Source organism: Phacochoerus africanus, chromosome 10 (assembly GCF_016906955.1).
Source record: "Phacochoerus africanus isolate WHEZ1 chromosome 10, ROS_Pafr_v1, whole genome shotgun sequence".
Lineage (NCBI taxonomy): Eukaryota > Metazoa > Chordata > Mammalia > Artiodactyla > Suidae > Phacochoerus > Phacochoerus africanus.
Window position 1 is genome coordinate 109,793,709 of NC_062553.1, and position 27,679 is coordinate 109,821,387.

Consider the following 27,679-nt stretch of genomic DNA (forward strand, 5'->3'; position numbering starts at 1 on the left):
ATATGTAAATCTAATACTATATTGTATATGTCAAAGTTGATAAGAAGTGAAACTTAAAAGTTCTCATCACAGGGAAAAAATTACAACCATGTGAAGTGGTAATCTTACTGTGATAATTACTTTGCAATGTATACATATATCAAATCATTATATTGTACACCTTAAACATATACAATATTATATAGTCAAATATATCTCAATAAAACTGGACAAGCAAATAATTTCCCGTCAAAAAAATAAATAAATAAAACTAAAAAATAAAAATAAGTAAATCTTCCAAGAGCTTAGAAGAGCAGACAAATCAGAGTTGATGAAAGGATGGGAAAATAGCAGATAGAAGAGGGAGTAATTTAAGAATCTATGATAATGTTCATCTACTCATAGAGAACTTTAAACAACATGAGTAGAGTTCAGATGGTCAAGATAATTGAGAACAAGATAAGATTCTTTAACTGTAAACCAACCATAATGGAAAAAATTAAAATCATTTTTAAAAAAGATAAAATTTTTGTGCTCATACTTGAGACTTATTTTTATTGGTTCAAGTTTAGTATGCCAAACCACATTTAGCCACTACACTTGGCTGATGGTTTTGCCATTTCTATATGAAAGTTTACATAACCTATATTAAAACTTTTATTGTTAAAACATTACAAAAATAGTAAAATAATTTTAGGAACAACGAAAGTCATTCTGATTCCACTACCACAGTTTTTATTTATTCATGTTCTTTCTTTTTTGAATCTATGAATACAAATAGGTACTCATTTAAACTTATTTATTATCACTGAATATACACCTACTATGAATATGAATACGTTCTCCTTTAAAGCTAGCATAGAGAATACACTATAAATACAAAACACTGTATTCCGTTTCATATTATTTATTTTTCCATGTGACTGATAACTGTTGATACATGTCTTTTATTTCTTTATCTATGGCCATACCTGCAACATGTGGAAGGTCCCAGGCCGGGGACTGAATCTGAGCCGCAGCTGCATCCTACACTGCAGCCGTGGCAATGCCAGATCCTTTAACCTACTGTGCCAGCCTGGAATTCAATCCGCACTTCCACTGCAACCCAAGCTGCTGCAGTCGGATTCTTAACCCACTGAACCACAGCAGGAAGTCCCATACATGTCATTTTAACATAGGAAAATTTGTGCATTGAGCTGCTGCTTCATGATTTACATAACCATTCTCTTTTTAATGGCATTTAAATTATTGTCAGATTTCTATAAATAATAATTCAATATATATCTCTCTTTTCTGTTCCTTAGCCCTAACTCCCAGAATATACTTTTATATTTATGCCTGTCTTCCACTTGAAGCTTAGTATCAATTTGTTGGACTGGGAGTTTCCCGTCGTGGCTTAGTGGTTAATGAATCCGACCAGGAACCACGAGGTTGAGAATTAGATCCCTGGCCTCGCTTAGTGGGTTAAGGATCCAGTGTTTCCGTGAGCTGTGGTGTAGGTCGCAGACGTGGCTCAGATCCCACCTTGCTGTGGCTGGGGTGTAAGCCGTAAGCCAGCAGCTTCAGCTCCGATTCGACCCCTAACCTGGGAACCCCCATATGCCACAGGTGCGGCCCTAGAAAAAGACAAAAAGACAAAAAAAAATTGTTGGACTTATTAGATTGCATTCAATCTATAGATGATAAGAATTGACATCCCAACAATTACTTGTCATCTCATCCATCCCTTATTTAAATCTCCCTTTTCATCTCCAAAAAAAAAAATTCTGTTTTCTTTGCGTAGTCCATGTACACATACCCCTTGCTAAGCTCATTATGAAGTACTTAATGCTTTTTCTTGCAGTTGTTGAGAGGAACTTCCTTCTCATTGTTTTCTCTCTGATATACATCACCACTATTAATTCCTGTGCTTTGCTTTTGTGTTTATTCTCTGTAGAAAGTTTCGACTCTTAAAAGTTTTTGACATTTCTCTAATTACATCACAATTTTTAAAACGATAAGGAAAATTCACAAATTCTTCCTGAGTCTTCCCATTAGAGAAGTTGATATAATTGGACAGACTATGATATGCTGAACCACCTGGAGTTAATGACAGTGAGGGTGATTCAGAGGACTTCCTGAGACACATTTCAAAAGCAGGCTTTGGAGTTCCCACCATTGCACAGCAGAAATGAATCCAACTAGGAACCCTGAGGTTGCAGGTTCAATCCCTGGCCTCGATCAATGGGTAAAGGATCCTGCGTTGTGGTGGCTATGGTGTAGGCTGGCAGCTGCAGCTCCAATTAGACTCTTAGCGTGGGAACCTCCATATGACACAGATGCAGCCCTAAAAAGAAAAAAAAAAAAAAAAAAGCAGATTTTGATTCTAGTGTCTCCCTCCATTTGGAAATTATGGGGCCTCCCACACAGTGTTCAGACTTTCATTCCTTTGCATTAGGAACCTGTAAGAACCAACCTGAATAGTTTTCAGGGAAAACTCACCACCCACTTATATCCTTTGGCTTTTCTCAGAAAGCTCTATTAAGTGCCTTTTTGCCTTATGGGAGAAAAGGTCAAAAATGTGAATGGCAATTTAACAGGAAGAGCCTGGCTTTAGGATCTTATGTGTCCAGCCTCAAGGCTTGCCTCTGCCACTTGCTAACAAAAGGCCCTGCATAAACGGTTGAACTCTGAGCCTGAATCCTCCTCCCGAAGTGAGGTTACTCAGAGGCTTAGAGACGGTAGGTAGGATGGGCCCGGCATAAATGCGGCACTCACCACTGACAGACACCACTGTCTAGACCTCCTCCTCAGCATTTTATGTATGTTTATTCATTTCATCTCACAAAAGTCACGTGAAATATTGTGCACACTTAGTCCATGAGGAAAGAGGTCAGAGTCTACACTGAATAAGTTCACAGTGCTAACACAGATCCAGGATTCTAGCCATTGTGTCTCTGGTCCTAGGTCAATGTTCAATCCACGATGACATCCTGTCTTCAGTTTTCATTACTTTTCCCTACTGAGATCTGGCTTTTCATACTATTCTACAGATGCCCTTTTATTTTTATTTTTTTGGTCTTTTTGCCATTGCTTGGGCCACTCCCGCACCATATGGAGGTTCACAGGCTAGGGGTCGAATCGGAGCTGTAGCCGCCAGCCTATGCCAGAGCCACAGCAATGCGGAATCCAAGCCGCATCTGTGACCTACACCACAGCTCACGGCAATGCCGGAGCCTTAACCCACTGAGTAAGGCCAGGGATCGAACCCAAAACCTCATGGTTCCTAGTCGGATTCATTAACCACTGCGCCACGACGGGAACTCCTACAGATGCCCTTTTAATTTGAAACAATTCTATAGGAGACCTTTCAAATATACTTTCAAATTCAGTGAATCAGGTCTATAACCTTGAAACTGTCATGAAAAACCCTTTATCAATCCATTTGACTCAAAATACCTTTTCCAACATGATCACGACTTCCCTATACTCATCCTCCAACCGGACCAAATTCCCTGCTGTTCCCCTTTACATACATGCAGATTGTCTCACTTTCCTGTCTCCATGGGGGGGGGTTGTTTTGTTTTTTGATTGTTTGTTTGTCTTTTTGCCTTCTTGAGGGCTGCTCCTGTGGCATGTGGAGGTTCCCAGGCTAGGGGTCTAATTGGAGCTGTCTCCATGTTTTACCTCAAGATAATTCATTTTTTTTAATTTTATTACAAAAGAAATAACTGCTTGTGCTGGTTATTTTCTAGGAACCCCTGAGCTCCCATCTGTTCATGTTTCTTCTCTGCTCTGTTCTCTACCCTGTGAGGTTGACCTCTACAGGCTGGCACACAAGCTCTCTTACCCACTGGCTTCCATTGGTATTTGCTCAGTAGACGCACCAGCAACTGATCCCAGAGTGGAATAGGAGAGAAATTAACATATCTATCCTTCATGTTCCTTTCCAGCTTTTATATTCAGACAGTGGCTGCGTTGCTCTGGCATTACAGCTTCCATTGGAGGTCCCTCTTCTACATCCTAGTAATAAAGCTTCCTCCACCTTGGTCTTCTAGCTCTAGCCTGAGTGATGGTGGTTGTCCCAGGGTACATCACCCCCCCCCCCTTGATGATCCCCTTAACCTGATTCAATTCCCTTTAAACTGTCTCTCCATGAAAATCTCTTCAAGGGAGTTCCCGTTGTAGCGCAGCTGAGACGAATCCAACTAGTATTCATAAGGATGCAGGTTCGATCTCTGGCCTCACTCAGTGGGTCAGGGATCTGGTGTTGCCCTGAGCTGTGGTGGAGGTAGCAGACACGGCTCGGATCCCACGTTGCCGCGGCTGTGGTGCAGACCAACAGCTGTAGCTCCAATTAGACCCCTAGCCTGGGAAATTCCATGTGCCAAGCATGCAACCCTAAAAAGCAAAAAAAAAAAAAAAAAAATCTTTTCAAGAATCCCGGCTAAATGTTTTGTCTATTATTTCTCATTAAAAAAAAAAAAAATGGGAGTTCCCGTCGTGGCACAGTGGTTAACGAATCCGACTAGGAACCATGAGGTTGCGGGTTTGTTCCCTGCCCTTGCTCAGTGGGTTAACGATCCGGCATTGCCGTGAGCTGTTGTGTAGGTTGCAGACGCGGCTCGGATCCAGCATTGCTGTGGCTCAGCGTAGGCTGGTGGCTACTGCTCCGATTCGACCCCTAGCCTGGGAATCTCCATATGCCATGGGAGCGGCCCAAAGAAATGGCAAAAAGACAAAAAAAAAAAAAAAAAGGAACCATATGAAGTATACGGAAGGACATTCCATGTATAAAGCATATAAAAGTAAAGAGAAAGATGCTCTCAGAATAACCAGGCTTAACAAGAACCACACTACTTCTAGAATCACACACAGGCACACACACATATATATGTATGTATGTGTATATATGTGTATGTGTGTATTATATGTATGCATACATGTATATGTATGTATATATAGCTACTATCATATATTATATAATACTGTTTTATATAACATTGCTTTTTTTTTTTGCCTGCATTGTCCTTAGCCATGCCGGTATGTACAAATTCACCTCATCTGTTTAAATATTTTCTTAGATTCCAGACAATATGCATACACCATATATCTATTTAATCAAAGACATGCTTTCGAGTATACAATATCCAAAATCAGTTTTAAATTTTCTTAAATTTAATTCATATCTTCAGGGGTTACATTCATAATTCTTACATGAAAGAAACTTGAGGGATGGTGTTTACTTTCAGAGTTAGTTTGAAATTCATACAAAAGCACTGGCTAAATTGCTGGCCAAGGAATGTTAAGCTGGACAGGCATCTACTGTCTCACCATTAAACTCCAGTGGAAAAAACAAAGAGATGAGAGATGAATGTGTCCTATCATTTCTTCTCTCTATATATATTATCTATTTATTTTTCATGACATGTAAGATGGGAATTACTAAATCCCTCTCATAGATGAGTAGAGGTTAAGTTATACACCTAGGGTCCAAGTGCTGAAGCCAGAACTTGTCCATCTCCAAAGTCTGGGGGTTTTTAGCCCTTTTTTTTTTAATTGTACCTGCTGCCTTCTTTAAAAGATTTGGTTTATTTACATTTTACTTGCTATCAGGAGATTAGGCAACTTGTTCATACCATAGTCGTGTTATATTATATCATGTTTTGCTAAATGCTCATCATATTATATCACAATATATCCTATTTTATGTGATTTGACCTATGGTAGCATTAAATTATTAAAACATTATATAATGTTTCTATTTTCTTTTCTTTCTTTTTATTTTCCCTCACTCTTCAAGGAATATTAGAACTCTAACAGTCTTTAACTAATAGTCATGCTATAAATAGTTATGAAAACATGAAGGACCTGAATACTAAGCGGTTAGTGATAGTCCAGTGGTTTGGAGCCCCTAGAGCAGTGTCTCTGGGCCAATTACAACAGAATCACAAGTGTGCTTTAAAAAAAAAAATCATAGTCTTGCACTTCATCCCAGTGTAATTTTTAAGAGTTTATACAACCTCGGCAAGATGCTCCTTCTGCATATTAAAATTTGAGAAAATAAGGCAAGAATTCTTGCCTTATTTCAATGATCCCTGGACCAGCGTATATCAGCATCACCTAGGAACCTACTAGAGATGAAAATCTTGGCCCCACTGCAGACCTTCTGAATTAGAAAGTCTGGGAATGGCCCCAATAATATGTGTTTTAGCAAGACTTCCAAGTGATTTTGACGCAAGTGAAAGTTTGAGGACCACTGTCTATGTGAAGCAATTTCCTGGACCCTTTGTCCTATTTGCATTCTCTTACTTATAGACTATTCTAGAGCATTACGAAGCCAAGGCATTGTCACTCTTCACTTTCCCATGAGGCCCTTCGAACTCCCATTAAGAGACCCCCCTAGTAGGTACAATATCAAATGACCATCATTTCTCTTCCCCTCCCCTTATCTAGTTGATCTACCCTATGTTTAAATTAAAGGATTAAAGTTTCAACAGAGGCAGTGCCCACATTCACATAATTTTACTAGGAGCTACCCACGTCATAAGCAAGTATTCACTTAAATCAGAACCATTATTTCAAATGCCTTTAGAATCATGTATGTAACCATAGTGATCACATAGGTTGCATAATACTATTTAGAAAAGGTTTTCCCCTAGTTTACTTTGTGTATCATGAACAGTCCTCTCTGTGCTTTAGCCCCAATTTAGAAAGTACAACATTTAAGCATTCATAAGGTGTTTCCATGGAAAAGGCCAATCAAATTGAAAGCAGAAAAGCATCGCCTCCAGGTGTCAAAAGAATAAAACAAGTTCACAAAAACCTTGTCCAATTAAAGTTCAAGGCAAATAGGCAATAACATGACACAAGAGTAATTGTGGAAGGAGTTGCCTTCCAGCTCCCTCTATTCGTGAATGCGCTCACAGGGACCTGATTCAGCATCTCACACAACAATGGAGAACACAAGAGGAAAATCAGCATTGTACCCCGCATGCTGAGCAAAGTGTTCCATGTGACATTTAGAACTGGCTGCGCTCAACTACTTCTAATTCTAGTCCCAATTTCAAGAGACTGCCAGTGCCACAGAGCTACCCCATCAAGTCCCTGCATCCAGCTCCCATCGGGCTGTTCTGTGGAGCCTTTGAATCATTTGAGCACCACTGACAGAACACGCATTATTTCCTTTGGGAGGGCTGGGCCTTTGCAGACGTGTTTATTCTTCTCCAAGAGAATCAAGAGCAATTTACATGCTCTCCTCTTCACTGTGAGTCTGTAACCCTCCACGTTTAATGAGGCAGTGTCTTGTGCTCAGCTCACTTTAAAAATGCACTGTCTTGGCCTCCTTCAGATCCACAATTTAACCAGATTCTCCTGGCTTCTGACTGTGAATAGCTTCCTGTGGTGAATTACATCACACCTTTGATTTTTCTTCTTTCAAGGCAGAGAATTTTGCTTTGAGGTTGGCAAAGAAACAACTGGGAAAACCATTTGCAACAATAAAATATTAATAAGACACAATCTCTCAGCATCAGTTTCTCAACACCTCTTTCCAACCTAAACTTAATAGAAAACCCCATGCAAAGACAAAGACTCACTAATTTAATCATTTTGCCTAATTTAATGACGATTTAAACGGGAATGATGGCTACAGTTGTTTCCTTCATGTTCTAGTCACTTTTTCAGAATATATGTTTCTGTTCATATCTTACAGCTGTCACAAGGGACTACTAAAAACCATATCTGAACAACTGGGCCAAAATTCAGACAACTATGGAGGAACCCCAGAGGCTAAAAGTGGTAGGTTAGAAACCTGAAAAAATGCCCACAAAATAATATGTATCATCAGCAGTGTGCAGGGCAGTATAAGAACCTTTCAATCTAGTTGGAGATGATATAATTCAACAAAAAAATCTAATAATAATAATGACCTATCACTTACAGCATGTTTCTAAGTACCAAAAATTGCAGTGACTACTTTACATACATTATCTCAATTCCTATTCAAAACTGCCCCATAAGGAGTTCCCGCCGTGGCTGTGGCGTAGTGGCTAATGAATCCAACTAGGAACCATGAGGTTGTGGGTTCGATCCCTGGCCTTGCTCAGTGGGTTAAGGATCCGGTATTGCCCTGAGCTGTGGTGTAGGTTACAGATGAGGCTCGGATCCCGCATTGCTGTGGCTGTGGTGTAGGCCGGCAGCTACAGCTCCGATTCGACCCCTAGCCTGGGAACCTCCATATGCCACGGAAGCGGCCCTAGAAAAGGCAAAAAGACAAAAAAAAAAAACAGCCCCATAAAAATCATTCTATATTTACATTCCCTAGACAAGGAAAGTGAAACTGAAAAATAAGGGGACTTGGCCAAGATTATATGGCTAATAAGTGATTGAACTGAAAATCAAATCCAGATCTTTTTGATTTATAAAGACTAGGTCTTAGCCACAGTTGGTTGGATAAATGAAGGCAATGTAAACTGATTGGCATATTGGTGCATCAGGCATCAAATGCCTTGGTGATGTGCTATCTTCACTGTAGTGAGGAAACTTGAGCTGAGCTTTGAAATAGTTAAGAGGAAAGAATAGAAAAGTTGGAGGGAAGGAGAGAGAAGGGAAAAGAAAGACCCAAAGACCAGGAAACGTGTTACTCCCGGCCTAATGTAAAGATAGGGAGCAGGACTCCTCAAGACAAGTTCAAGAGACCAGTCTGGCTGCAGTAGAGCTAAAAAAACAGGAAGATAAAAGTGAAAACATAAGCTAGGGTCAGACATAAAGGTCTTAAGTATCAAGGTATACAGTTTGACCTTTACTGATAGAATATGACAAGTCAGGAGTTCCCGTTGTGGCGCAGTGGTTAATGAATCCGACTAGGAACCATGAGGTTGTGGGTTCGATCCCTGGCCTTGCTCAGTGGGTTAAGGATCCGGCGTTGCCGTGAGCTGTGGTGTAGGTCACAGAAGCAGCTGGGATTCCGTGTTGCTGTGAGCTCTGGTTTAGGCCAGTGGCTACAGCTCAGATTCGACCCCTAGCCTGGGAACCTCCATATGCCGTGGGAGCAGCCATTAAAAAAAAAAAAAAAAAGAATATGACAAGTTGACAAGTCATACCTTAGGTTTTTCAGTAAGGGAATGACATGATCCAAACTGAGTTTTAAGGAGATTCTTCTAGTGAGAAGGCAGGCAGCTTGACCGGGGGCTAGAAAGAAATAACTACAATGGAAACAATATTCTTTTCTTTTTCTTTTTTTTGTCTTTTCAGGGCCTCACCTGTGGCATATGGAGGTTCCCAGGCTAGGGGTCTAATCAGCCTACTCCAGAGACACAGCCACTCAGGATCCAAGCCACATCTGCAAACTACACCACAGCTCATGGCAATGATGGATCCTTAACCCACTGAGCAAGGCCAGGGATTGAACCTGCAACCTCATGGTTCCTAGTCAGATTCATTTCCGCTGCGCCACGACAGGAACTCCCCGGAAACAATATTCTAATAAGGACCTGAAGACCACAAAATACTTGAAGGCTTAAGAATTCCATCTTAGCTCCTAAATGCCAAATCTGCAGCAGTTAAATCCTCTGGATTTAATGGTGAACTTCCTTTCCTCTCCCCCAGGTCAAGTATACAACTAAAACCTGCAGAGTGTCCAGCCCCTAAAATGCAAGCTCCATGACATAGGGATTGCTGCTGCTGTTGTAAATGTTTAAGTTCTGTGCCCAGAACAGTACTTAACACTGAGTAGACACTCACTAGATACTTATTGAATAAATGGGAGTTCCCATCGCAGCTTAGTGATAAATGAATCTGACTAGGATCCATGCGGATGCAGGTTCCATCCCTGGCCTCGCTCAAGGGGTTAAGGATCCAGCGTTTCTGTGAGCTGTGGTGTAGGTCGCAGACACTGGCTGGGATCTGGTGTTGCTGTGGCTGTGGTGTAAGCCAGCCGCTACAGCTCTCATTCAGCCCGTAGCCTGGGAACTTCCATGTGCTACCAATGTGGCCTAAAAAGACAAAAAAAAAAAAAATTGAATAAATGGATGCCTGAACCAAAATGCTCAGTCATGTAAATGGCTAATTCTAGGCCTAATGTTATTAGACGTTTCAGTAGAACAGAGAAAAAGCAAAGCAGAAATACATTTTTTATGCAGACCATCATTTATCCATCTTTGACAAAATCACCCTCCCTTATGTGTGAAGATTAAACAAGGCCTCACTATACCTGAATACAATGTACAGGTCTTGTTTGGGTTCTGGTTTGAACAAATAAACCAAAAAGAGGGCAGGTTTAAGAAAATCAGGGAAATATGAATATTAGATATTTGGTATTTAGGTTTTTGGTTGTTTTGTTTTTTTGGGGTTTTTTTTTGTCTTTTTGCCTCTTCAAAGGCCACTCCCGAGGAATATGGAGGTTCCCAGGATAGGGGTCGAATCGGAGCTGTAGCCACCGGCCAATGCCAGAGCCACAGCAATGTGGGATCTGAGCTGTATCTTCAACCTACATCACAGCTCACGGCAACGCTGGATCCTCAACCCACTGAGCAAGACCAGGGATCGAACCCGCAACCTCATGGTTCCTAGTTGGATTTGTTAACCACTGAGCCATGATGGGAACTCTGGTATTCAGTTATATTAAAGAGGTGTGATAACAGCATGGTGAAAAAAAAAAAAAAAAGGAACTCACTAGGTATAGGCCTAATGAAATATTTACAAGCAAAATGACAGGATGGCTGGTGCTCTCTTTCAAATACTCCAGCAAAATCAAAGCAAAAAATGTAGGCTGGAAGACAGATGAGACAAAATTAGCAAAATGGTGATGATTTTCGAAGCTGATCGGATACATGGAGGCTTCTTTATACTCTTCTCCTTATTTGGGGGCATGTGTGAAAATGTCCATAAAAGATTTTTTAAGAGGTTCATGGAATGTGGGCAGTAAAACAAAAATAAATTTCAATGTTTTCGTCTTTGCATGCAGATGTCCAGCAGATACCTTCCAAGTGTGGTTATACTCATTCATTCATTCAGCACCTGTTACAGAGTCTACAATGTACTAGGTGTTATTCAAAGTGAATGAGCCACTGTCCCTGACCTTGGAGCTCTCACCTTCAGGCAGTAGGTCCTTGTTATTCACCTATGTTATATACAGCAGTGTACACACGTCAGTCTCAACCCCCTAATTTATCCCTCCTGCCCCTACATTTCCCCTTTGGTAACCATGAATTTGGTTTCCAAATCTTTGAGTCTGTTTCTGTTTTGTAAGTTCTTTTGTATTATTTTTGTTCGATTCCACGTATTAGTGATTTCATATGATATTTGTCTTTCTCTACCTGACTTACTCCACTTAGTAGGACCACCTCTAGGTCCATCCATGTTGCTGCAAATGCCACTATTTCCTTCTTTTTTCATGGCTGAGCATTCATAGTATCTCTTTTACTCGATTTTAAATAAAAATAACCAGCCTGAGCCCATAGGCAATAAATAAACCAAGTTCCTTTCTGAAGCTAGAATTCTTATCGGAAGAAAGAGTCGACACAGGTTTAAAATTAATTGGCTTTCTTGGAGAAATCTGACAAACACTATTTCAGTCAGGTGACCAAAATTCATATCAATAGTGATAAGTTGTATTGAAAGTTAGTACCTTTGATGTAATGTAATGAGAACAGCACTTTATTCTGTGATCCTCTTCTCAAAAACATGTAACCCAATCTAACCCGGAGAAAGCCATCAGGTACATTTCAATGGAGGAGTACCCTGCAATCTACCTCATGGGTGCTCCCCACTCACAAGGTCATGGAAAATAAGAAAAGCCTGAAGAAACTGTCACAGTCAAGAGGAGCCTAAGGAGACATGACAATACATGGTATCCTGGAACACCAAAGGAGCATTAGGTTAAACTAAGGAGATCTCAGAAAACTACGGATTTTTGGGGGGTGGAGGGAAGTGCTTGGGTTTTGGGATGGAAATCCTGTGAAATTGGATTGTTACGATCATTATACAATTACAGATGTGATAAATTCATTTGAGTAATAAAAAAATAATAAAAAACTATGGATAACTATAATTAATAACCCAAGCCACTGCAGTGACAGCACTGGTTCCTTAACCCATGGCGCCACCAAGAGACTCCTATTCTTACCTTTTAAGTTTATATTTTGTTTTGTAAAGAAATAACATGACTAGATATTAAATCTCTGTTCTTTTGATATACTTAAGAATGCATATATATATATATATATATAGTCCATTACCCCAAAATACATTCCCCAGTCTCAGAAAGGAGATATGGAGGAAACCAGCTCTTATATTATTCTTGGAAATAATAAGACTACAAAGCTCTTCCAGAGACAAGAGACCTGATAACTTATGGAGTGGCCTTCTGCTGCTGGCTGAAAGGGTGAGCAGTGGGATTTGTGTGCAGTGGAAGCAGAGATCCCAGACAGATGTTCAAGCCACTGATCAAAGAGCTGTGCAGTACGGAAGCTGGGCATCCATCTGTCCTCTCCCACCAGAAGACAGACCATCATCAGGGCATGGAAATTTTTAGTGCCAGGAAGACTCTCAAGAGATCATTTGCTCTCATCCCTTCCTTTTCACAGATGAGGGAATTTTAATGGCCCACTAATTTCCAAGAAGCAATCTTCTCAATACCTTTTTGAAATGTGAATAGGAAAGAGCTTGCTTCTAAGAGGTTCAAGAAAATCAGCCTCTTTTCTTTATCATCATGTATGGAAATAACTTTTTGCTTGAGACAGGAGGTATTTCCTATTTGAACTCCTCGCATGGAAGAGGGATGCATGAAAACAGTAGCAAAGACAAAGGCGCAATAAGAGGCACAGGGAGAAGAAAGAGAGGGTTGGCAGACTGAGTCGCTGAACTTGAGGCTCACGGGAAAACCCAGGCGAGTGGAGCAACTTCTGTCATGAGGGATCAGAAGCCATAGTCATACAAGGTTTTTGGAGGCAGGTACAGTTTTTGTTTTGCTTCCGTGAAACTGAATACCCATTGCCAACTCTCTAAATCTTCCTCAGTGACAAGGTATCAGAGAAGCTCAGCGAGAGAGAACCCTAGTCTTGGCTGCAAGAGAAAGAAGACTGGTCACATCACCAGCTGGAAAAGAACCAGTGACAGAGCGCACTGGGGACAAGAACTTGACGAAGGGAATTCGTGACTGGGGAGCAACCTTCACCAAGGATACAAGAGGCTGTGCTTCCACGTCTGTGTAGTTAATGTGCTCAGCATCCTCCCACTTGGAGTGAAGGGGTTTGCTCTCCTTTAAAGGTCAGTTGGATGACAAAGCCAGTGATGACTCTGTGGCAGGAGCTGTCCTTAGAGCAGGGCAGTGGCCATGGCCAGGATTCCAAGGTTGAATACAGAGAGAAGCCCTCTACTAAGCTCTCAGGCTGGTGACAGCAGAAGTGACGACTGACAAAACTGCCGGTGTGAGCTTAGCATTCACAGTGTTTGTCCAACCAGCCCCATAGCAGCAATGAAAACATTGGCCAAAAGCTCTCCAACCCCCCTTTCACAGGAACTGAGATGCCCTAAATGAGAACTCAACGGCAGCATTTTCCTACCTCGAGAAAAAGGTTACTAGCATCTTTTCTTCAAGGAGAGCGAGGTCTCATTGAGCGGAGATGTTTGGGGATTTGGGGGTTTTGTTTTTTTCCTTTTTAGAGATGCACCTGCAGCACATGGAAACTCCCAGGCTAGGGGTCCAATCAGAGCTGCAGCAACGCCAGATCCCAGCCACATCTGCGACCAACATCACAGCTCATGGCAACGCTAGATCCTTAACCCACTGAGCAAGGCCAGGGATCGAACCGCGTGCTCAGGGATACTAGTCGGGTTCGCGACCCACTGAGCCACAATAGGAACTCCCCACACTAGATCCTTAACCCACTGAGTGAGGCCAGGGAAGGAACCCACATCCTCACAGACACTATGTTGGGTTCTTAATCTGCTGAGCCACAACAGGAATGCCAAGCTGAAAGGTTTTATGTGTTCCTCAATCTTTTCTTTTTTCTCCCTCTCTTTACTTTGTTCTGGTGAAAGTGGTTTGAACTTTCTTTCCAATACACAGATAATACCTTCTCAGAATCGTCCCTTGCTTAGACAAAGCAAAGGGCTTGGCAACAAACAGAATGTAGGAGAAAATGCAGGCTTGCCCTTGAGAGTATGACCCTGGTAAATGAGTCCCTTTGCTCTAAACAGAACTTTTTCAACCCATAGGCTATATGACACATGGCCAAAGAAATAGCTTTTGAAAGTCCATTGTAGCTCCTTCCCTCTGTGGCTGGGAAACAGCATACGAACAGCTAAGCTCTCAAAATAACCAAGAGACATAAATTAAGTCAGCACTGTGCTCCAAGTCCCACAATCCTGCTGACCCTTAAAAGCATTCTCAAGTGGGTTCCTTTCTCTCCATTAGAGTTCGGGCATGGTGGCCTGGAACTGAAGCAGTGGGGCGACAAGAGGCAGAAAACAAATGCTTCCATTGTGCAGCTTGCTGAGACCAAGCAAGAGGCTGACTCACAAACACAACACAATCAGAGGCAGTGCGGGGCCGCAATGTGCCAACGTCGAAACACAGACGGTTTGCGTGCTTTCAATTTGACACATGCTCTCAGAGTTTAACGGTTCTCTAGTATGTTCCTAAAATTACTGCCAACCACGATAACTATTTTTAAACCACTGGTGTTCATATTTTGATTGTGAAATCCATGAATACCTAAGAAGCGACTTGACTGGACAGCCTGCCTGGTTTGCTGCTGTTGCCATTGTGGGCGTTTCTTAAACATCAGAGTCTTGTACTATTCTTTAGTTTGGGGACACATAGGGGGCGGTAGGCAGACCTTCAAAGTAACTGAACCATGCAATGCAGTTGCTTGTGAACGAAAAAGTCTTCCTTTGGATTCTTCTCGTGACTGCATCACTTGTCTGAAAAACACAGAAGTGCCAGCATCTGCCAGCTCTGGCTCTTGAGGAGCATACAAGCAAAACCGTGACCTCAGTGGAGCATTTTCAAAATCTATTTCATTCCCCCGAAGAATAGACAATGATCACTTCCTGCCACTCTGGGGAGACGTCCATGACATTCTTCACCTAAAAGGTCATAAAATTGGGGGGGGGAAGTAATCCTGATCTTCACTAATGAATGAAAATTCATTTTACAAATCCTGCTTTGAAGGATTATTTTTTTTCTCTTAAACTGAAAATAGGCTTAGCTACTCAAGTCTGTGGAAGAGAAGATTCACAGGCTTTATGAAGAGTGTATCGAGTTCTCCCTAAGCACTGCATTCATATCATCCACCGTGGCATTAGGCTAATGAGGCATTAAGCCAGTTTTTAGTGCCATCTGTATTTTTACTTAGACAAATGGAATGTGATAGCAACGAAACTAAGTGGCTTAATGCTTATCACAATAAAAACTTCCATTAGGAAAATATATTTAAGAGTACTCAGGATAACGAAATTACCCCAAAGTCACTTAGCAGTATATTGATGCTTCATTTCTCAGCGTCTCCATCGGAAGTGGCCTTATAAAACTACTGTACGAAATGTGTCTAATGCACCAGCACCCTGATGTCACCAGTTGTAGAACCAGTACATTACCCCTGCCAGGAATTTAGTGAATTGCTGGAAATTTTATCACTTGTTGGTCATGAAGCTTGAGGGGGGGGGGAAGAAATCCAGCCAACTTGGCACTCAGCCGATACAGCCTGTCATATGTTCTAGAGCGTGTTTCACTGATGTGACTCAAAGAAACCACATCTCCATCATAAGTATAACAGACTCCCCTCTTGTTTCTACTCCTGTGAAGTCATGCTGGCATAGCCAAGGGATGGTGGAAAAACTGGAGCAGCAACTAAATCCAAGAGACCATCATGCTTCCATTGAGGAATGCCATGGAGCTTTGAATATTTGCACTTTACTGTATTTCCTAGGTCTAATTCTTAGGCAATTGTGGAACATTCTCTAGCACACCCAGAGAAAATAAGTGGGCCCCCAAATTCTGTGTCAGTCAATAATATCAATCTTCCTGAAAAGAAAAGACTAGCAGATACCATTTATACAAATGTATGGCGTCCACAGAATTTCTCAAAGACAGAGCCAATGTTGTATGCGCTGCTGTATCCTGGGGTCTTTTACAGGCCTGGCACATGGTATGTGCTCGAGAAATGAAAGAATTAGGTTAAGAAATATGTTTATAGTTAGTCAACTATGACATCTTGAATTGGGACATCACTGAGCTTAGAGACTAGGAATCAGCATGACATAGTAGAAACTGCCCAAGCTTTGGGGTCACATGGGCTGTGTTTGTATCCTGATTTTAAATTTCCCAACTGTGTTATGTTAAACAAACAATTCAACCTCTGTGGAGATTCCTTCTACTTCTAAAAAGGGAAGAAGAATCTTGCAAGACCATTATAGAAGAGAGAGTATATATAAAATGTAGGGTTTGATAAATGATAATTATCATGGGAATATAATTTCCTGAGGTTATAGCAAGTTAAGATTTCAGGTGCATTTATTATTCATATTTGCAGTAATAACATCTCATAATTGTAGATATAATGCACTTTTCTAAGCATAACTTTTATTATGTTAGCCCAATCAACAACCGTATAAAGTAGTATTATCTCCATTTTATCTCTGAGAAAACTGAAATTCATATTTCTAGGTCTATTCATCAGATCAAAATTAGAATGAGCTCTTAAGGAAACAAAAACAATTAACTAAAAACTTTAAACATTTATCAAAAATTCAGTTGAAATAATTATTTTTTGGATATATTATCTGTTTTAATGAATAATTTGTAAAATAAATAAACAAATAAATAAATAGGATATTTATGCATGAGGATGATCCTTTTCTCATCTTCAGAGCCACTGATGCAGCAGCATTATGTAGGCAAATATATGGAATCGAACTGGTTTTTCAAAGATTGTTATTAAGCTTAAAACTACTTAAGCCTCGTCTCCTAGGGCCTCATGACTCAAAGGATTTTTTTAAAGGGAATTTGAAAAATAATTCTGGGAGTTCCCGTCGTGGCTCAGTGGTTAACAAATCTGACTAGGAACCAGGAGGTTGCGGGTTCGATCCCTGGCCTTGCTCAGTGGGTGAAGGATCCCGCGTTGCCATGAGCTGTGGTGTAGGCCAGCGACTATGGCTCCAATTAGACCCCTAGCCTGGGAACCTCCATATGCCCCACGGGAGCGGCCCAAGAAATGGCAAAAAGACAAAAGAAAGAAAGAAAGAAAAAAGAAAAAGAATTCTACTTTAAAGGGTAACCTCAATACCCACTTAGCAAATAAAGCAGTCACAACCAAATAAAACAGTCACAACCTCAACTTTGAATCCTTGCTGCTCCGACCATGTGAAATGGACACTACTGTTTCCAAAGAACAGAACACCCAGGGGTCGGGCTTGTAACTAGGACAAATGTCAATATTCATAGCAAGGCCATATCTTTGTAAAGCACTTTACAGGCACAAAGTGCTTTCAAGTACCTGACTTCAGAATTCTGAATCAGGCAGTTGCTATAATCCTTCAAACTATAAAGCTGTCATTTGTTGAATTTCTACTATGAGCAAACATTATACTCAGGTATACACACATTCTTCATTCTAATTCTTACAATAACATCATAAAGGAAATATTATTATCCCTAGATTTCCAGTGAAGCAGCTGAGGCTCCTTGCCCAAGGGACTTGCTCAAAATTAATAAGGATAGTCTGATTTCAAGGGCCAAATTTTCCTGCCCTGCCAGAGCTATTTCTCTTTTCCTAGCTACAAGGTCAATAAACAAATCTTTGCAAAACACATTTGTCTAAGGGCCTCTTCCATTTCCAGCCCTTCCTTCCACCTGAAATCCAATGTTGCTCTGGCTCAGAGAAATTATCTAAAGCTCTCATCTCCAGCTGAATCTGCCCTCCCAGAAGCTCCATGCAACTTTTCTCCTATCTTCCCCCAGCGCCATCAAAATTCACCTACGCATCTCTATCCTGTTACATCTCTTTAAAATACAAATTATCAGAGTTCCCATTGTGGCTCAGTGGTTAACGACTCAGCGGAAACGAATCCAACTAGGAACCACGAGGTTGCGGGTTTGATCCCTGGCCTTGCTCAGTGGGTTAAGGATCCTGCGTTGCCATGAGCTGTGGTGTAGGTTGCAGACTCGGCTCAGATCCCACGTTGCTGTGGCTCTGGTGTAGACTGGTGGCTACAGCTCCGATTCAACCCCTGGCCTGGGAACCTCCATATGCCTCGGGAGCGGCCCAAGAAATAGCAACAACAACAACAAAAAAAAAAGACAAAAGACAAAAAAAAAACCTTTCTAACACAAATGAATGATAGTGCATTTTACTCCTCTTGAATAGTATAATCATAGTATATTCTTTCATTTAATAATTATTTATTGAGAACTTATCACGTAATACTTCCGAAAAACTAATGTCTTAATTCTAAGAACGAATGAAGCTATATTTATCCTCAGACAAGTGTTTGGATGTCACTCAAAGTTCTCTATTTATAACAATAGTTAAAACTCACCAAGTGCTTATTCTGCCTTTTTGTGTGTGTGTGTGTTTTCTAGGGCTGCACCTCGCAGCATATCGAGGTTCCCAGGCTAGGGGTCTAATCCGAGCTGTAGCTGCCGGCCTACACCACAGCCACACGGGATCCTAGCCACGTTTGCAACCTACACCACAGCTCACGGCAAAGCTGGATCCTTAACCCACTGAGGGAGGCCAGGGATCGAACCTGCAACCTCATGGTTCCTAGTTGGATTCGTTAACCACTGAGCCACAACAGGAACTCTGCTTATTCTGCTTTAATGGTATACATGAATTAACTCATTTAAAATAGTCAGTGACCTTATAAAATGGTCACTAATAATATTACTCCTGTACTTCATATGAGAAAATTGAGGCATGGTGGTGAGATATTTTTGACAAGAATTATTTAGCTAATAAATAGCAGAATCATGATTTGAACTAAGTTCTGTCTTGAGAGTTGCTCCCTTTAATACTGCTAGCTCTGGGTTTTTTGTTTGTTTGTTTCTATTTGTGTACATTCTATTTTTCCTGCGGTAGTTGTAGGATGAGCCTGTTTTCCTAGAATAATTAAAGCACCCCCTTTCACTCTCAAAAGTGTCCTTCTTTGAGAATAAATTATATTGCCACCCTAATTCCAATAAAAGAATAATAATTAACTTACAGAGCTGAAAGAGAAAAAAGCATGAGAATAATCTATAACATAGGCACTAGGATACAAAGGGAGTACAGAGCAAAAAGAACAACAAAACACGAGGAGTCAATGGACCTTGATTCAAGACCAGACTCTCCTACTAGTTAGTTATGTGGCATCAGCCAAGTCATATAACCTCTCTGAATCTCAATCAATATCCTCTAGAAAATAGAGTTAAAAACACCAACTCCCAGGGCTATGGTGAAAAGTACAGATGACTGTATAGGAAAGCTACCTAGAACACGATAAGGTCTCTAAAAAAATAGATGTTTAGGTACTCTTTAGAACAGTTTCTCTCCTACTCTACATGATTTTCCTTCTCCCAATGAAAAAGAATTCTTAGAGGGATTAAAGCACCTTTGGGTAGGCCCTTAACATTGAGAGCCAACAGAAATGTATACCATTAATTCCTGCTATAATCCTTATGTTTCAGAGTTATAGCATTGGGAATTATTTACAAAAGTGGATCCATTACATAGTGCATTCCTGGAAAGCCACACAATATTCTACAGGCCAAGTATCATCTCTTTGTAGGTGGTCTTCTCATGTAAGTGGAAGTAGCAAAACCACACCATGCTCTTGTATACTTATTCTTATTCTAGAATCTGGGGCTTCAAAGACTGAGGAGCCAAATTTCAAGAGAACTTGAGAGAGCAGGAAAGGAAATCCGAGAGCAGCAAGGTAAAATGAAGCTCTTCCCTTCTCTCCCACTGTGAAAGAACACAACTATTGGCAAGGCATACTGTGTCTGTACCTCCTTGCACTGTGTTTAAAGGAAGGAAAGGAGGTCCAAAAGAATGGAGGCAGTCTGATCATATTATAAACCACTACATCTTGTTAGTTTCACACTTCCTAAGCCTATTTATTTCATCTACTTATTCATCTACTTAGTCTCTCTGCATAGCATAGCTTGGCTAGATAGTCAAGAGGCAAGATGCTACAGAATGATGTGTTTTCACCTAATAAGCTATAAAAGAAGAAATAAATTGAAAATGGCCCTCAACCAAGAAAACATCACAGTCCCACAGAACTCTGGAACCCTGAATCCTGGAAAGATATGGATTCATCCAGCACTGGCTGTCGTCATGTTTCTTTAAACTCAAATAATTCATGCCAGTGACATAATGCACACCACTCCCTATGGATTTAGTAATTCCCTAACAGCTGGGATGTGAAAGACCGTAAACACAGTTCTTTTCAAGGATAAATTAAAACATAAACCTATTGTATCATGACATGTTTTACTAATAAAGAAAGTATCATGGTGTTCTTTCCCTTCTCACATTGATTTTTGTACAGTTAAAATAATTGGTCACTTTTAAAAAGGAAAAAAAGAAAAAATCAGGAACCCAGCAAAAAAAAAAGGGGGGGAATCTTTTAAAAATATATGATACCCAGAGTTCCCACTGTGGCTCAGCAAGTTAAAAACCCAACTAGTATTCATGAGGATGCAGGTTCGATCCCTGGTCTCGCTCAGTGGGTTAAGGATCCAGCATTGCTGTGAGCTTTGGTACAGGTTGCAGAGGCAGCTTGGATCCCACATTGCTGTGGCTATGGCATAGGCTGGCAGCTGCAGCTCCAATTTGACCCGTAACCCAGGAACTTCCATATGCCACAGGTGTGGCCCTAAAAAAAGAAAGAAAAAAGGGAAAAAATAGATAAAAATATATGATACCCCCCAAATCTAAAGTGGGACATGTAATATACAATTGAGATAAGAATTTATTCTGTTCTATTCAACGCAGCTCTGTAGAACTGTGGGCTCCACAATATCCAGAAGGAGCATGAGAGGCCATGGAGAACACACACCTCTAAATGTGTACAATAGCCTGTACTCTGTTCTAGAAGCAACATCACCCATCACTCAGCCCAGGGAGAAAAGAGGACAGTGTCTCCCAGACAAGAGATGATTAATAGTAGGCAGAGTGTTCACATGAATTTAAAGTTTATCTCTTTGAATAAGTACTTCGAGAGAAATAGTACCCATAGAATCCAAGAACTATATCTGAAATAGTTGCTATTTCACAAGCTTAAAAAACTAGGGAAATTGGTTTATTTTAAGGAAACACTCATAAGTTGAGATTTTAAGTAGACGAGAAACATGTCATTTACAGGAGAGCTGGGAATTTTGCAATTCACAAATTCATAACATGACTTGATGTAAGTGAGTTGATAAATTTGTATCAAAGGGACCAAATATAATGGGCGGTGTATGCCATGATTTCTTTTTTTCATCACTGTTAACAAGCCTTCAGAAGACCCATCAGAATCAATAAGGTTCAGTGTACTGGGGTCAGCATTCTGAATCATCCTCTTCTTTGTTCGGCTATCCTGACATGATACATGTTGGTACCACAACGACAGCTGACGACTGCTGTTCCTGTTGGAAAAGCCTTTGCCATTCAACTTGGACCAAAAACATTTGTCATGTTGTAGGCAGTGGATTAACTATAATCAGACCACGCCAGTGGTAGTGCCAGTGCCAGGTTGAAAGAATCTGGTGGAACAAAGGCTGGATTTATCTCTTTGAGCATTGTTAGTTTGTTTCTTTTTGGAGGAGTGGAAGGGTGAGGGGTTAAACAACAGACAGGACTCCCTTTCTGTAAAGTCAAAAGGAAATCTCAAAATTAAAATAATTTAGAGCTGTTTGCCTTGCTAAAATTTTCCACAAAAAATATGATTTGATAGTATTTATGTTAGTTATATTTTAAAATGCAAACATTTACTTTCAGAATGCAAAAAAAAAATCCTCATATATTTTGGTTTGAAAAAATTTTATTAATTATAGAAAATATCAACTTACTCTGACAGTGAACCACTCTCTTTAACTTTCTGGAATTTTGTTTTTTAATCATTACATGAATCTCTAGGGTCAGGTCCATTTTAATTTTAAAATATGATGACATTAAACATTCTATTGGAGTTCCCGTCGTGGTGCAGTGGTTAACTCATCCGACTAGGAACCATGAGGTTTCAGGTTTGATCCCTGCCCTTGCTCAGTGGGTTAAGGATCCGGCGTTGCCCTGAGCTGTGGTGTAGGTCGCAGACGCGGCTTGGATCCCACGTTGCTGTGGCTCTGGTGTAGGCCGGCGGCTACAGCTCCAGTTGGACCCCTAGCCTGGGAACCTCTATATGCCTCTGGAGCGGCCCAAGAAATGGCAAAAAGACAAAAAAAAAAAAAATTCTATTAACCAATTTTCATATAAATAGCAGTTCCCCACCTACTGATGTTTTGATTCATGAGTTGTTATCAAGGCGAGAATAAAATTAGCCAGTATGATATGTATAGATAACAAATAAAATCCACAGCTAAAACCATCTGGAAAGAAACTAACAAGAAAAAGACTACTATCTTAATTTTTGTTAAGATATAGGTTCTAGGAGTTCCCGTTGTGGTGCAGTGGTTAACGAATCCGACTAGGAACCATGAGGTTGCGGGTTTGATCCCTGGCCTTGCTCAGTGGGTTAAGGATCCGGCGTTGCTGTGAGCTGTGGTGAAGGTTGCAGACGCGGCTCGGATCCTGTGTTGCTGTGGCTCTGGCGTAGGCTGGTGGCTACAGCTCCGATTCGACCCCTAGCCTGGGAACCTCCATATGCCGCAGAAGTGGCCCAAGAAATAGCAAAAAGACAAAAAAAAAAAAAGATATAGGTTTTAGTTGATAGGCTTTATGTTGCAACTATCACTTCTGAGAAAAATTATTTAAAAACTCCAAAGGCTTTTCTAGACACACTCAAATGGTTTAAAATAAATTATAATGAAATGGTAAAATGTGTACCACATTTATCAAAATTTGGCCAAATACCAGTCAATGTAAGAAATTTAATAACTATTTAATGAGCATTTACTATTGGCACATGTATTTATTACGTGCCACAAATTGTTGAAAATTGTTTGTTAATACAAAGTCTCTGTCCTCAAGGAGCTTACATTCTAGTGAAGAAGATAAACATAAATAAATGTACATTCAAATATTCTAGGATAAAAACAATAAGCAATTACTTTTTCTATTAATACAAAGAGAAAGAAGACTAAGCATTTTAGCCTGCTAATTTATGAAAACCTTTATGAAAACTCATGATTCATGATGACATTGAGAAAGATTTTCTACTCATAGACATATTACATGAGTAAACACAAATATTTCAGAAAGTAAATATTTTTAAAGCAGGAAAAATATAGAACACATATATCTTTTGCTCCTATATTCAAAAATAACTTTATGAATTTGGTGGTTAAGTATATTAATAACTAAAAAGATAAGGAAATACAATCCCCGACCTCAACCAAGAAAAAAAACATGCATAGAGGTAACTATAATTTAACATCATTAGGTACCATGGAAGGAACATCAATTAGTAAGGAGTCAAAAGAGAAATAAGTTATTTCAAGTTGGAGGAAATTCAGGGAAATCTCCTGAAATGTTCCTACCGTTTGAATAGGATCTTGAACGTTGTATTAAATGTTAACTTTTTAAAAACAGAGAAAGGCACTACAGGCTGTTTGTGGGATGGCAATATCTGGATTTACTCAGGTTCTCTTTCTATTGACTGCATTTTTTTCTTTATTTTATTTTTAAATGGTTTTTATATTTTCCATTGTAGTTGGTTTACAGTGTTCTGTCAATTTTCTACTGTACAGCAAAGTAACCCAGTTACACATATATATATACACATTCTTTTTCTCACATTATCCTCCATCATGTTCCATTGCAAGTGATTAGATGTAGTTCCCTGTGCTATATAGCAGGATCTTATTGCTTATCCCCTCCAAATGCAATAGTTTGCGATCATGGGTCTTGTTCGGCTTCTCCACCTGACTGGTAATTTTGTTTAATGTCTGGTGGACATTGTGGGGATACATGAGAGGAAGTCTGGATCATGTCATCTTCCTGAACAGTGAGTTGAGTTTTTTTTTTCTGGAAGGCAGTTAAAATATTCCCAGATTTTTTTGGTCCCATCGGGATCAGTTTTGCATTCCTTGGGAGGGCAAGTCTAGTCATTTCAAACATAGACTCACAGCATCGCTCTTAAACCCTCCTCGACCCATTCACTGAAATGTGCTCTTTTGGGGATCTCCACTGAACACTTAAGGTGTCCAAGGTGGTGTCTACACTCTCGCTGGACCAGAACTTGAACACCCCCCAGCACAATGCAAGCTCTGGATCATGTTCACCTCTCAGCCCTGGGGCAGCCAATTTCTGCTGGGCCTCCTGGAGTCTTGCCTGACACATGTGCCGGCCTGCCTTTGGCCAAGGATGCACAGTGGGTCCCCAAGAAGACGTGAGTGATTTTCCTCTTCTTCAAGATCCTATGCTGCCTGGCTGCTTCAGCAGGTTCAAACTCTGATCTCTGCCTCCTCAGCCCAGAGAGGCTGTGTTCTATCTGGACTCCACCATCACATGTCATGGTAGGAAAGTGTTCCCAAGAGGAAGTTAGGGCCACCGCATCCCTGTCCCCTTAGATAGCCAAAAAATACTATCGCAGGAAAAAAATTAATTCCTTCACTCAGTAAGGAATAGATGAATACCAATATAAACAGAAAGTTTTACTGCTGTTAGTTTTTTTGTAAAGAGGAGACTTGAGCATGATTGTGGACAAGACAGTAAGTCAGCGGAGAAAGAGCAAGTAAAAACAGAGGGAAAGAAGGATATTGAGGCCAAAGACCCAAATAAAAATGCTTTCAAGCTTAATGAAAGAATAATGAATATTGTATTTTAATAGCAAACAAGCCAATCTAAAAACTTTCTCCGTCGGTGGGCTCAGTGCTGTGCTGAGGGGAATCACGGGGGTATAATACATGACCTCTGATCCAAGAAGTTATAATCGAAAGAATCAAAGCTCACAGATCTGAAATAATAAAGGACTAACTCATACTGATCATAGGAAAAAGACCAAAGGCACTTAAAAGAATTTGGAGGCAAGGGAGACATCTGAGGAAAGCTGGGAAGGTTATGAGGAAGGATGGAGGAATTAAGCTAATTCTGGATTAGAAGGTACAACAAAAGTTATTCCAGGAGTTCCTGTCATGGCTCAGCGGTTAGAGAACCCTACTAGCATCCATGAGGACACAGGTTCGATCCCTGGCCTTGCTCAGTGGGTTAAGGATCCGGCGTTGCTGTGAGCTGTGGTGTAGGTTGCGGATGCGGCTTGGATCCCGAGTTGCTGTGGCTGTGGTGTCGGCCAGTGGCTACAGCTCTGACTGGACCCCTAGCCTGGGAACCTCCACATGCTGCAAGTGCGACCCTAAAAAGACAAAAAGACCAAAAAAAAAGTTATTCCAGGCAAGAGAAAATATGCGCCCCCAAAAATGTGTAAGCAAATACAAACACAATGTGTTTCTGTGATACTGAACCATCCTGATTAGATCATGAAAAGGCAATGCTGGGTAACTAGAAAGAGGGTTAGACTGGGGTTGGCAAAGGAAGGTCCAAAGGCCAAATCCAGCCTACCACATGGTTTTTAAACAGCCTGTCAGCAAAAAATGGTTTTTATATTTTTAAATGGTTGGAAAAAAATCTGAAGGAGAATATACCACGACGTGAAAATTATATGAAATTCAAATTTTAGTGCCTATAAACAAAGTTGATTGGAGCACAGCCATACTGACTCATTTACATGTTGCCTATGTAATCAAACAATTCACAAAGCCAAAATATTTATTATCTGGCCCTTCACCAAAATGTTACAACCCCCAGTCCAAAAAAAAAGAATCTCCTAATCTATTCTATTACCCACAGACCAAGTTTAATAATTTATGTCAAAATCGGCCAGTTTGTTTCATTTTTTGATGAGACTACTAGAGAGAATTTTAAAGACTACAAATTTATATTGTCCATGGCTTTTTTGAAAACCTTTTATCAGAATTTCAAGTCTTTCTATAATTACTTACCGAAAGTATTGATGAGTCTAAGTCACATTTTCACAGCCACTCAGGGGAATTTATGAAATGAGACCAAATTTGGTTGATCCCTTACTGAACCAGTTTTTAAAACTCTCTATTGAAAACCACTCACAGTATAAGCTCACTCTCTTATTTCCTTATCCAGGTATAAGGTCTAGCTATTGACTGATAAATTGAAGAAGTTAGAACAGAGAATTATTTTAAAAGATAAAAAATAACTTATTTTAACTTAATTAAAAGTGCATTTATTCACCATTTTATTGAGTAGGGCCAAGACCCTTTGTTTAATTTCATGTCTGCATGGGAGTTCCCTTCGCGGCTCAATGGTTAACGAACCTGACTAGCATCCATGAGGACATGAATTTGATCCCTGGCCTCGCTCAGTGGGTTAAGGATCTGGCATTGCCGTGAGCTGTGGTGTAGGTCGCAGATGCAGCTAGGATCCCAAATTGCTGTGGTTCCGGTGTAGGCCGGAGGATACAGCTCCAATTCGACCCCTAGCCTGGGAACCTCCATATGCCACAGGTGCGGCCCTAAAAGACCAAAAAAAAAGAGAAAAAATAATAATAATAATTTCATGTCTGCAACATGGAGTTCCAAGCCTACCTCCTTGCATAAACCACATCCTCAAGGGATAGGCTACTATTTCAAATTTCAGCTTCTTTAAGTGGAGGGAAAATGTCAAACCAAATGTGAGTCCATCTAAATTAAATACAGACTTTTCAAGAGTCTCTACACATTTATTGTTTTCTGGCCCACCTTGACTCACCTTTATAAACACTTTCCAAAGCATTACATTTTTCATAGACATAACTTCTTTTTCGGATATGTTTCATGTGCCTGTGTAACATTAATCAGTTTGCACACTTATAAAAACAAATCCAAATGGAGCAAACACAAGTGACTGTGAGTAGGCACACAACTCCCAGGACAACCAGAAAGGGGCCACTAACCACAGGCATTCAATACCTCGTGGTTCTATTCAATATCTCCTCCAGGGCAAAAGAAAATAAAGGGTAACCCAGCCTGAGGCCTTCGTGAGCACTTACTGTCTTCGGCTACAAACTAATAAAAGGTTTGTACCCTTTGTACAAGACACTCGTATTTTCAAGGAATTTATCTAGAAATACTTTTTATATTCTCAGAATTCCTTTAAAAATTAAATATTTTCTACCTCTATTGATAAAATCAACAGCGCCTAATTTTTCCCAAAGTTTCAATGAGATATGGCATCCTTTGATCCTAAACCCACATGCTTATGGCTGTGCACCATTGAACAGCTGCCACATTCCACCCCTCAGATCAGGTTTCCAATTAGTAAACAGCATCCAGAATTTGAGATGGAACATGCATTTTAAACTACTAATGCGAATTTCAGCAACTAAAAAAAAAAAGATTTCATATTTTATCTTTTCTAAGCTGGCAATCTTGACCCTAACACTGCTAGAAATTACTTCTGTGTATTTGTCCCTATAGGTGGGACTGTAAAAAAAATGTTTTTACCCACTATAGCTGCTATGTTCAAGTTTTATTTTAAAAAAAAAAAAAAAAAACAGTATACAGTTCCACTGGTTATTTAAA

At 40.2% G+C, this 27,679-nt stretch overlaps 1 protein-coding gene across 12 annotated transcripts in view; it reads right to left on the minus strand.

Annotated features, from left to right (window-relative positions):
• ANK2 (ankyrin 2) overlaps positions 1-27,679 on the minus strand; it is a 722,246-nt gene that overhangs the window by 517,652 nt on the left and 176,915 nt on the right. The gene's annotated exons all lie outside the window — the stretch shown is intronic.